Source organism: Nyctibius grandis, chromosome 26 (assembly GCF_013368605.1).
Source record: "Nyctibius grandis isolate bNycGra1 chromosome 26, bNycGra1.pri, whole genome shotgun sequence".
Lineage (NCBI taxonomy): Eukaryota > Metazoa > Chordata > Aves > Nyctibiiformes > Nyctibiidae > Nyctibius > Nyctibius grandis.
The window spans coordinates 1,035,327-1,045,279 of NC_090683.1; the positions used below are offsets into that span (position 1 = coordinate 1,035,327).

General features: G+C 54.5%; 1 pseudogene; it reads left to right on the forward strand.

Moving 5' to 3' along the window:
- Positions 1-4,112: 4,112 nt before the first annotated feature.
- Positions 4,113-4,943, forward strand: LOC137673831 (feather keratin Cos2-3-like; annotated as a pseudogene).
- The last annotated feature ends 5,010 nt before the right edge of the window (positions 4,944-9,953 follow it).

A 9,953-nucleotide genomic window follows, 5' to 3' on the forward strand; every position in this document is an offset into this window, starting at 1 on the left:
AATCTTCTCACTAACCCTTAGGGTATTATGAGCGATCCCTTGTCTGGGGATGACACGTCCCAGAAGGGTGAGGAGATCAACTTATAAACGCTGGGGTGTTTCTGCCTCCAGGGAGATCAGACTCCTTACGGCACATGCAGTGAGAAAGTGCTTTGGGGTTATGAAGACACGAGATGTTTGGGGGAAGGCGCCGAGAGAAGGAAAGGGAAGGATCAAGAATGCGGGTGGCAGCGGGTGCGGGGCCTTGATGGGTCCGATGCCGGTGCCGGTGGAGCGGGGGAAGCGGCCCGGGGCGCGGGGCCGGGCGGGGCCGGGCGGGGCGAGGCGGCCCCGGCGGGCGGAGCGGCAGCGCCCCCTGGCGGGCCCGGCCGGCGCTGTGCCCCCGCCGCCCACACACACGCCCGGCCCCGCCCGCGGCGGTTCGTGCCCGGCCGCAGCCCCGGCTCCTCTCCCCGTGTCTCGCAGGGCGCAGTAATACACCGCCGCGTCCCCGCGCCGGGGCCGGCCGAGCCACAGGGCGCTGGAGCGGCGGTCTGCCGCCACCGACAGCCGCCCCGACGGCTCCGCCACCTCTTTGGACCCTTTAAGAGCCAGTGCGATGAATGCGGGGCCTCGGCCCGGGAGCTGACGGTACCAGTGGATGAAGTCAGTGAACTGTATGTTGGGGTGTGAGCAGTTGATGGTGATGCCGGTGCCCTCGGTGGTCTCTGCTGACGGTTCCTGCTGCACCTGGGCTCTGCCTGCAGCCACTGCTGAGGAGACAAAGAAGAAAAAAACCTCAAAAATTCTTTCTGCCGCTGCTGTTTCCCAGAACAAATCCCGCAGAAGCAGTGAGGAACATACAGAGATTATGAGGAGAAGAGTTTCCAGAGGGTGTTAACATGTTCACTAGCAGACGTGTGCATTAATAGTCGGTGGAGAGATGAATGCATGAAGGATGGGCGGAAGGGTGGAGTCATGAAGAATACAAGAGGGATAAGGAAAGAAAGAAAGTAGCAAGGGAGAAAGAATGACTGCATAAGTTATACGGAAAGACAGAGAGGAAAGGAAGGAAACAGGGAGGGCTGGACAAAGAACAGAGCGATGGGTTTTCTGAGGGAATGTGGGATGGAGCAGAGGGAGGAATGGACGGGAGGATGGTTCGGGGCCAGAGGTCCGTGAAGAAGCCCGAGGGGACGACAGCCCCGAGACACGTGCAGGGGCGCCCCAGACTCAGCCCCGGCCCCTCGCAGCCCCTGTCCCGGCCCCCGCGCACCCAGCAGCACCGCGGCCAGCCCCGCCAACCCTGCGCCCCGGCACCGCCGCATCCCGCCGCTCCGCCGCCCGCGCCTCGCTGCCCCCCGCCAGCCCCGGCTCTCTGCTCCGCCCGCGCCGCCTCCTCTCCTCTCCGCCGCCTCCGCTCCTCTCCGCCGCATCCCGACAGCTCCGCCCCGGGGCTCAGCCCTGCGCCGCCGCCGCTCGGGCTCTCGCCCGGCCTCACACTGCCCGGTGGCTCTGCACGGGCACAAGGTTGTCTCCTGGCACCTGGACTCTCCCCGGCCTCCAGCAAGGACTCCCCAGCCAGAAGAAGCCTGCACAGTGCCCGCTGCAGCCTGGGACAGCTGCAGGGCCTTGAGCCAGCAGATGGAGCATCTTCCCAGAGCTGTGTCCCAGCTCAGGGGCTGCAAACAGCAGCCAGGGATTTGCAGTGGGTGGGAGTGAGGAGGCTGAGAGCCTCCCTTCAGCTGCCTCTGCACTCAGAGCATAATGCCATAAAGTTGTGTGGTGGCAAAGGGGTGTGAGCATTAACCCCCATCCCGAAGAGATCCCATTAGATCACGTTGCTCAAGATCACATTCAGTCCAGCCTTGAACACCTCCCAGGATGGAGATTGCACAACCTCCCTGGGAAACCCATTCCAGCTCTCCTTATTTCTGTTAGCCTATTGCTTCATCAGATTCCTCCATGTCTCGGCTGCCTTCCATTGCCTCTACTCCAAGAAGCGACTAGCTCTTAGGTGGACCAAAGTCCACTCTGTCTTCTCTGATTAAGTAGTTGTAGAAAGCAAGAAGGTCTCCCCTGAGACATCTCTTTTCCAAGACGAGCAGGCCCAGTTCTCTCAGACTCTCCTAACGTGTCATGTTTGTCAGCCCCCTAATAGGCTTGGTGGCCTTTGTTGAATGCACTTCACTATGTCGATATTCTTCTTGGAGCAGGGAGCCCCAACCTGGACACAGTACTCCAGACGTGGTCCCATAGTGGGCCAGAGGGGCAGGGTCACTTTCCTGGACCTGCTGGTAATGCTTTGACTAACACAGCTCAGGATGGCTTTCATCCTGTTTGCTGCAAGGGCACACTCTGGTCCCATGTTCAGCTGGGTGTCTCCTAAAACCCCACATCCTTTTCTGTGGATCTGCTTCCTAGGCAGTCAGTCCCCAGCCTGCATGACTGCATGGGCTGGTTCCTCCATCACATGCAAAACCTTGCCCTTGCTCTTTCTGACCTTCATGAGGTGCCAGTCAGCCTGTCCAGGTCCTCTGAACAGGAGCCGTGTCTGACAGAGTTAATGGCCCATTCCCCTCGCTGGGTGTTATCCACAGACTTGCTGGCAGTTCCCCACTTCCACCTGCTCATGGCCTTCATGAAAACATTAAACAGTGTTGGTCCTGCTGCTGATCCCTACTGCTAGACCCCACTAATAAGTATCAGCCATCTGGGCTTTGCACCAAGATCACAACTCTCTTAGCCTGGTAGTCCAGACAATTTTCCACCCACCTTATCACTGAACCCATTTATCACTGATTTGGTCATAAAGGAAGTACAATAGAGGCTGTCAAAGGTCTTGCTAAATTCTAGGTGCACACCTCCCCTGCCCTTCCCTTCTCCACAGTGCCCATCACCTCATGAGAAAGCAATGAGCTTGGCCCTCGGCTACACTAGAGCCTCAGCTCAGAAGCAGCTCCACAGAGAGGGGAACCAGCCCTGGCTGAGCTCTCCCAGCACAGCTCCCTGGCACTGATCTCCCTGAGGTCACTAAAGGGAAGGGGTAAAGCCCTCGACAGCTGCACTGTCTCCAAACTGGACCTGAGCCCAGGCAGACAGAGCTTCCGGAGGGCAAATGGCATTTACCCACTGTGCACAGCCCTTGTCAGAAAGAGGGTCTGTTCTGGACATGACTGCAGGAGAGCAGCAGGCTGTGGAGGGTGGATGCGGTCTCGATTCCAGTGGACCTTTCCTCCCAGAGGCAGTTGCTGGACACTCAGACTGAGGTTCAACAGTGGGGCATGAAGGTCCTTGTGGGCTCAAGTCCAAAGGAGTCCTCAGTTCTTTGGCTTTCCTGGAGGGGCAGGAATAGGAGGTCTCAGGAGGCAGGAGCTGCATTTCAGTGCCTCTTCCCTGGAAAGATCTCTAGGAGGCTGGTGCCGTGACCACTCAGCTGCACTCAGGCTCCTTCTGACCCTGGGAATTTGCTGCTCTGTGGTGCTCATGGAGAGAGCAGTGGAGAGTGTCCCTGCCATGAGCAGCACATTCCCCCCGATGAGGGACACACAAGGACACCGAGAGAGAGGCTCATGCACACTGGCATGGAATTATACACAAATCTGTGCTCGCACGTGCATCCACACAAACCTGGCTGCTTACAAGTACACACGAGACAAGAACACACATAGGAACACAACAGACCATGGACTCTGCTGAGCTCTCCTGGGGACTGGGCAGTGTTAGGCAGGATGGAGTCAAAACCTAGGAGCACAACGCATACACCTGGGGAGGCAACAACAAGTGACCATAGGGGTGAGCTGAGGAGGGAGGGAAAGAGAAGAACATGGCACATCCTCATGCACAGCAGCCCATGGTGTCCAGCTGAGGATTGCTGGAGCTTCTTCCTGAGAACAACACTTCAAACAGCCCCAAATAGTGACCCAGGCTGATGTCACTTGCCTGCTCTGATCACGTCCAGCACTTGAGCTGAGTCTTCTGCCAGCACTGCTGCATTCCTGTCCTGGAAATCCTGGGGCCTTTCATCCCAGTGTTCAGAAGAAGCCTTCATTGGGGAATGGGCATGGCCCAAACCTGGAAATGAAAAGGCAGCAGTGTTGGAAAGAAAAGCACGGCCCATATCATTAGCTGTGATGGTTTGCATTCAAGATGAGCTTGTCAGAAAATTGTTACCTCTGCAAAGGGTGCCTCTGGTCCTGCGGCCATGAAGGGAGGTATAAAAGGCAGCCCAAGTCTCTGCTCTCTCATCCCCTTCTCTTGCCTCCTTCTCGTTGGGAACCAGGTGAGTGTGAAGCCCCGTCTCCTTCTCTTCCAAAGTCACTTATCTCCCTGATGGCCTTCTGAGGTGATACTGGCTGTGTCTTGTGCTGGGTCTTGGAGCATCTTGACACAGGACAGAGAAGCGGTGAGAAGGTCTGCTTAGAGAGAGGCTGGGATGTGGCTGAGAGGGCTTTTGGTTTATGAATTAAGAGAGGGTCTCTCTGGGCCAGGCTGCTCTTTAATGGGTGATGACAATGGTGTGTGTCCTGGCAGAGCCTCCATCTGCCCAATCAGTAGGGCTCTTGGCTCCTTTGTGACAGGGTAACCAGGCTGCTCCTCACTTACCCTTGTGCTCTGTTTCCTCCCTGCTTCTCTCCCAGGTTCACCTCCACCCTTGAGCCATGTCCTGCTACGACCAGTGCCTGCCATGCCGGCCCTGCGGCCCGACCCCACTGGCCAACAGCTGCAATGAGCCCTGTGTCAGGCAGTGCCAGAACTCCACTGTTGTCATCGAGCCCTCCCCTGTGGTGGTGACCCTGCCTGGCCCCATCCTCAGCTCCTTCCCACAGAACACTGTTGTGGGCTCCTCCACCTCTGCTGCTGTTGGCCGCATCCTCAGCTGTGATGGAGTGCCCATCAACTCTGGGTGCTGTGACCTCTCTGGCATTTCCAGCCGCTACTATGGCAGAAGGTACCTCCCCTGAAAAACGTGCTGGGAAAGCCCCAGGGAGACACCTCGAGGAACTCAGAACATGGTGCTGGGCAAAGGATCAAGATTCTGGATGTGTTTTCAGCATAGCTGAATGGCTTTGCCTTTCTTTCCCTTTTCTTTGTTTGCTTCGGTTCCCCTTGGCAACAAGGTTCCCCCAAGGCCAGCCTGGTGGGGACCATCTGCCTCTTCTCCCTCTATGAGGCAGCCACACAAACATCATGCAGGAACTTCTCTGAGCCAAGGACTGCAGACTCTTGGCTGCCTCTGGGATTCCTGCACTGCTGGCCTCCACTTGGAGTGACTTTGTTTCCCTCTTTTAATTCATTAAAGTTCTGCTTCATTTGAGCCCGACCTACACGTGGTCCTTCCCTCTGTGAACATTCCCCAAGATGCCAAAGGAGAAGGGTGGAAGGGGGTGAGGGCACAAGGAGAACTTGCTCAATTCACAGAGAAATGGGAGTTTGAGACACCCTGCACTGGCTCCTGTTTTGGGCACCATCCCTTGCAGATGAGGCAGTCATTCCTGGCTGCTCTTCTTCAAGTGACCATCAGGCCTTGCCTTGTTGTGTCTCTGCTCACAATTGCCCAGAAAGGCAGGAGACCCTGAGGGCTCAGCAGCCCCATGAGCTCTTGAGGAAGGGTGTTCCTCTTGCTATGGCTGAAGCTGTGCTGGGGTGTCAGGGGATCAGTCTGGGACTCCAGAAGGTTCTTTGCTTTGCAGAATGGCAAGAGTGGTAATGCAGGGAACAGCCCTTGGGATGGCCCATAGCTGCTGCTCCAGCTTCCTCTCCCCTCCAACACCCAATCTAGGGGCCATGGCCAGCACGCATGGGCAGGAGTGGCAGGGAAAAGTCTCCCATGCTGCTGAATGCGTCGAGGCTGGAAATTGGAGCTGAGCACGTGAGAGCTGAGGGCAGTCGGCACAGAAATGGGGAGAGTGAAACAGTGTATTTCTGAGGGAGATCAAAGTGCTCTGACACAGGGCATGCAGGAGAACATGAGGATCAGCAAGGACAAGGGTCCTGGGTGCACTTCCCAAGAGAGCTGCAAGCAAGCACAGAGCTCTTGACTGCTTCATTGTTCCCTCCAGAGAGCTTGTGCTCAGGAACTGGCTGAAACTCCGGGGGAAGAGGATATTTTTACATGTAAATCTCATCCCTTCTGATTGGTGGAAATGTCTCCTGGCAGCTACTACAGTCTCATATATCCTATTTCCTACATGAAAATTCAGATGTCTTGACAAAATTGTACAAGTGAAAGGATGGAAATGCCCACACCCATGTCCTGCGTCAAGAGGGAATTATGGCTCATGAAGCATAGCTCAGAATGACTGAAGGCCAAAAGCTTTATAAGGGCATTTCACTTGCCTGTCTGAAATAATTTTTCCCTTGTCATATTCTTAATGATCATCATCAACAGCAGCACAGTTGGACTTCCTAACCCTACTGTATTAAATCTTGTAATACGCAGAAGGTACCGCAGGTCCTTCACAATGATGACAGCATCTGCAATTGTCCTTGCAGTAGAGGGAGGGATGGCATTTCTTCTGACAGACGAGTAAGCCCTTTTGCCAAAGCACTGTCAGAGCACTGCTACTGGCTCTTGACATGACCTCTAGTTTTGCTGCATAACTGAGAAGATCTTGGAAAGGTAGAAAGGGGCACAGGATCCCTGACCGTTTTACACTACAACCTAAGGGCATTGTGACCTGAGGATGGTTTGTTTCTTAATGGTGATTCAAATCATGCTGTGGCTCCGCTTTGCGAAAGGCAGGCACTGAGCTGTCTCAGCCTGTGCTTCCCAGTTCACTGCTGTGGCCTGTTTCTATGGCCCAGGTGTCTTCACCTACATGGGAGCCCCCTCAAAAGGGTCACTAGGCAGAGCAGTGACTGTTCTTGACATCGTTCTTACTCCCCTGCTCAACCCCTTGATTTACAAGGATGTGAAAGCTGCTCTGAGCAGGTTCAGGAGATGGTATTTGTCCACATGAAGGAAACAACGGGCAGGGTGCCATCACCCTCACCCAAAGATCAACATACATCAAGGAGTTAGTGATCCATGTAAGCTGAGGAGGCCCTGGCCTCTGCTGTGCTGTGCTACATGCAGAGCTTGGCCTTCAGGCCCGTGTTGTGCTGCACAGATCCCTTGGCCAGAGGACAAACTCAGCCACTCGATTGTAACCGATGAGCCTGTAGGCAGCTCCTGCTCGATGCCAGTGATTGCACTACCTGGGTGCACTTGCCTGGATCTAGAAGTGCAGGAAGAGGTTCTCATGTGAACATTCTTTCTGTTTGACAGCAGAAATGATGAACAGAGCTGTTTGATTCTATGAAAATCCTCTAAAACTTGACTGACCAAAATGAGGTGACCCTTTCATGGACAAGATCTTTGTGGCGTCCTGTGCCCTGATTGGAACTGCCCATTTGACAGGACATAGCATAGGGCTCCTAGCATCTGAAGGATGTAGGATCATCTCTACTGCCTTCTCTTGCTTCATAGTCTTAGTTTAGTCTAAGAAAAGGCATTTTAAATCATACTTTACAGAGTCTGGGTGTCTTTCTGATGGGGGTCAAAACAAACCAGTTGCTCCCAGTGCAAAACATTTGTTGTAGTCAGCAGGTCTCAGTGGGAAATGCCTTTGTAGAGAGAGGATAGTGAAGAAGAGACAGACCGAATGCCTGACTGGGCCTGCACACAGCCACGGGGGCCGTCACAAGGCAATTTGCCTAGGTGGTTTTCCTGGTGAATTGGGAAAATGAGGAGGAACTAGCTGAATGTCCCAGCCCACCTGAAGTATTAACGTGTTTCAAGAAACACAGGGTAGGGCAAGGAAAAGGCAAGGAAAACTTGTGCTGTGTTTGGTTGTTACTACTGTGCTTGAAGTGGACATGGGGATGTTTGGAGTTGAAGCATCAGCCTCACGTGAGATGCAGGCGCAGCATCTCAAAGGGGTCTGGGCAGGAAATGTTGGGGTGGGGCCATGGGGCAGGGGGCACAGGGGGTGGCATCCCCCCTTCTCTGCAAACAAGCCCAGGGAAGGGATGGTCCCTCTTCAGCACGGGAACAGGGATGGGCACGGGTGGGAATGAACACAGCCCTTATGTTCTGCTTGTAGGAGTGCTTGGGGTGGGCCTCGAGAGTACCCCAACACATAACACAGGCCATGAGCCGTTAGCAGGAAAGTCTTTTAATATCCAGGGGGGGAAATATTCCTTCCATATCTGCTCAGCTCTCAGTGGGGAGGATTGTGCCCCCCACATTGTGCACGTCCCTCTCTCCAGGACTGTTGCCTCAGAGCAGGACTGGCTGCCCCAGGGCACGCTGACACCTCTGCAAGTAGTAAAATGTTGTTAGAAGCTGGGCTTGTTCCAGCGGACACATTTGCCTTTCAAGAACCCTGGCTGGCCTGTAAAGAAAGCGGCTGGGTCCTGGTGTAGGACTGTAGGTTCCTGGCCTTTGGGCACGGCTGTCCCTGATGTGCGTCTGCTGTGCTGCCTGAGGGGTACGGGCACAGCCCCCTGCCTTCCCAGGGGACTGTGACCCAGCACTGGGAGGAGTGCAGCCTGTCCCCAAGGTGTGAGCTGTCCCCTTACGCTGGTGACAACCTGCTGACTGCACCTACCCAGCAGGATGTTGAGGAGGCACTGGGGAAATGTTGCAGACACTACACGAGAGCAGAGCTGGGGAATGAGTCTGTAGAAAGAACAGCTGCCAAATGGGAATGGTATATTCCCTGCAGGCAAAGCCATGTCCCCACAAAATCAGTGCAGGAAAAACACACCAAATAGGCTTGACGGACGTGACCAACCCTCACGTGGAGCTGTCAAGCACTGCCTGGGCTCAGAAAGCCCCACCACACTAACATCCCAGCCCTGAGAAGCCACACTGTGCCTACTTCACAGACCTAGACCTGCCAGATATGTTAAGGGAGGGAGGTGGTGGGAGGCTGCAACCTTTCCTCCAGCTCAGCAAGATGGGTGGGACAGCAGTGAGCATGCAGAGCTAATGGCTGTATTCAGGGTACTAGAGGAGACACCCCCACTTCCAAGCTGCCCATGAAAATCATTCCTTTGGTTTATCTCATGCAGAACGAGTATGTGGAGCCCCACATGACTGCTTCCCCTCACTGCATGCCATGCAGCAACAAGCATGAAGGGCTGGACTCCCCCTGCCCTCCAGCCACACCAAAGCTCCTCCTTGTCTTCTCCAACACACAGGGCACGGGCCTGTTTAGCCATCTCTGCACCACCACTGTTTTATTGGGCATGTGAATAGGGGGACAGGACACGTCTGCTGCTTCCAGCCATAACATCACTGCTGTTCTGTGCTTGCTCTCTTTGCTTTGTCTGTCTGTGGTGGGTTGACCTTGTCTGGCTGCCAGGTGCCTGCAGCACCTCCTCCCCCTCCTGCTTCACTCACCTTGGTGTCTGCAGAGTTATTTTTCTCTCCTTTTCTCACTCTTCTCTCCTGGATTCTGCACACCGCCTATCACCCTTTCTTAAATATGTTATCACAGAGGCACTACCAACGTTGCTGATTGGCTCAGCTTTGGCCAGCAGCAGGTCCCTCTTGGAGCTGGCTGTTACTGGCTCTGTCCAACATGGGGGCAGCTTCTGGAGTCTTCTCACAGAAGCCATCCCTGCAGCCCCTTCACTACTAATTCCTTCCCAGGTTAACCACATACCTTGTCCTTACTCTTGTATTATTCTGTGCAGAATCTCTTTTGCATATCGGAACCTTGGCTGCAGCCAGCTCAAGGTTAACAGAGGAGGCTGCAGGCAGCTCCCTCTCACCACAGGCAATTACACCACCTGCACCTACATGCAAAACACAGGAAGAAATAGGCCAGCACAGCAATTATAACTGGGAAACAGATAAAAAGAATGCGTGAATATTCACAGGGTAGCCAAACTATTCTTTCAGCTGCTCTGTAAATTAATGTTGCTTCTGCATTTCTCTGCCTTTTGAAGAGAGGGTATTTGCCTTAAAGTGAGTCTAGAGA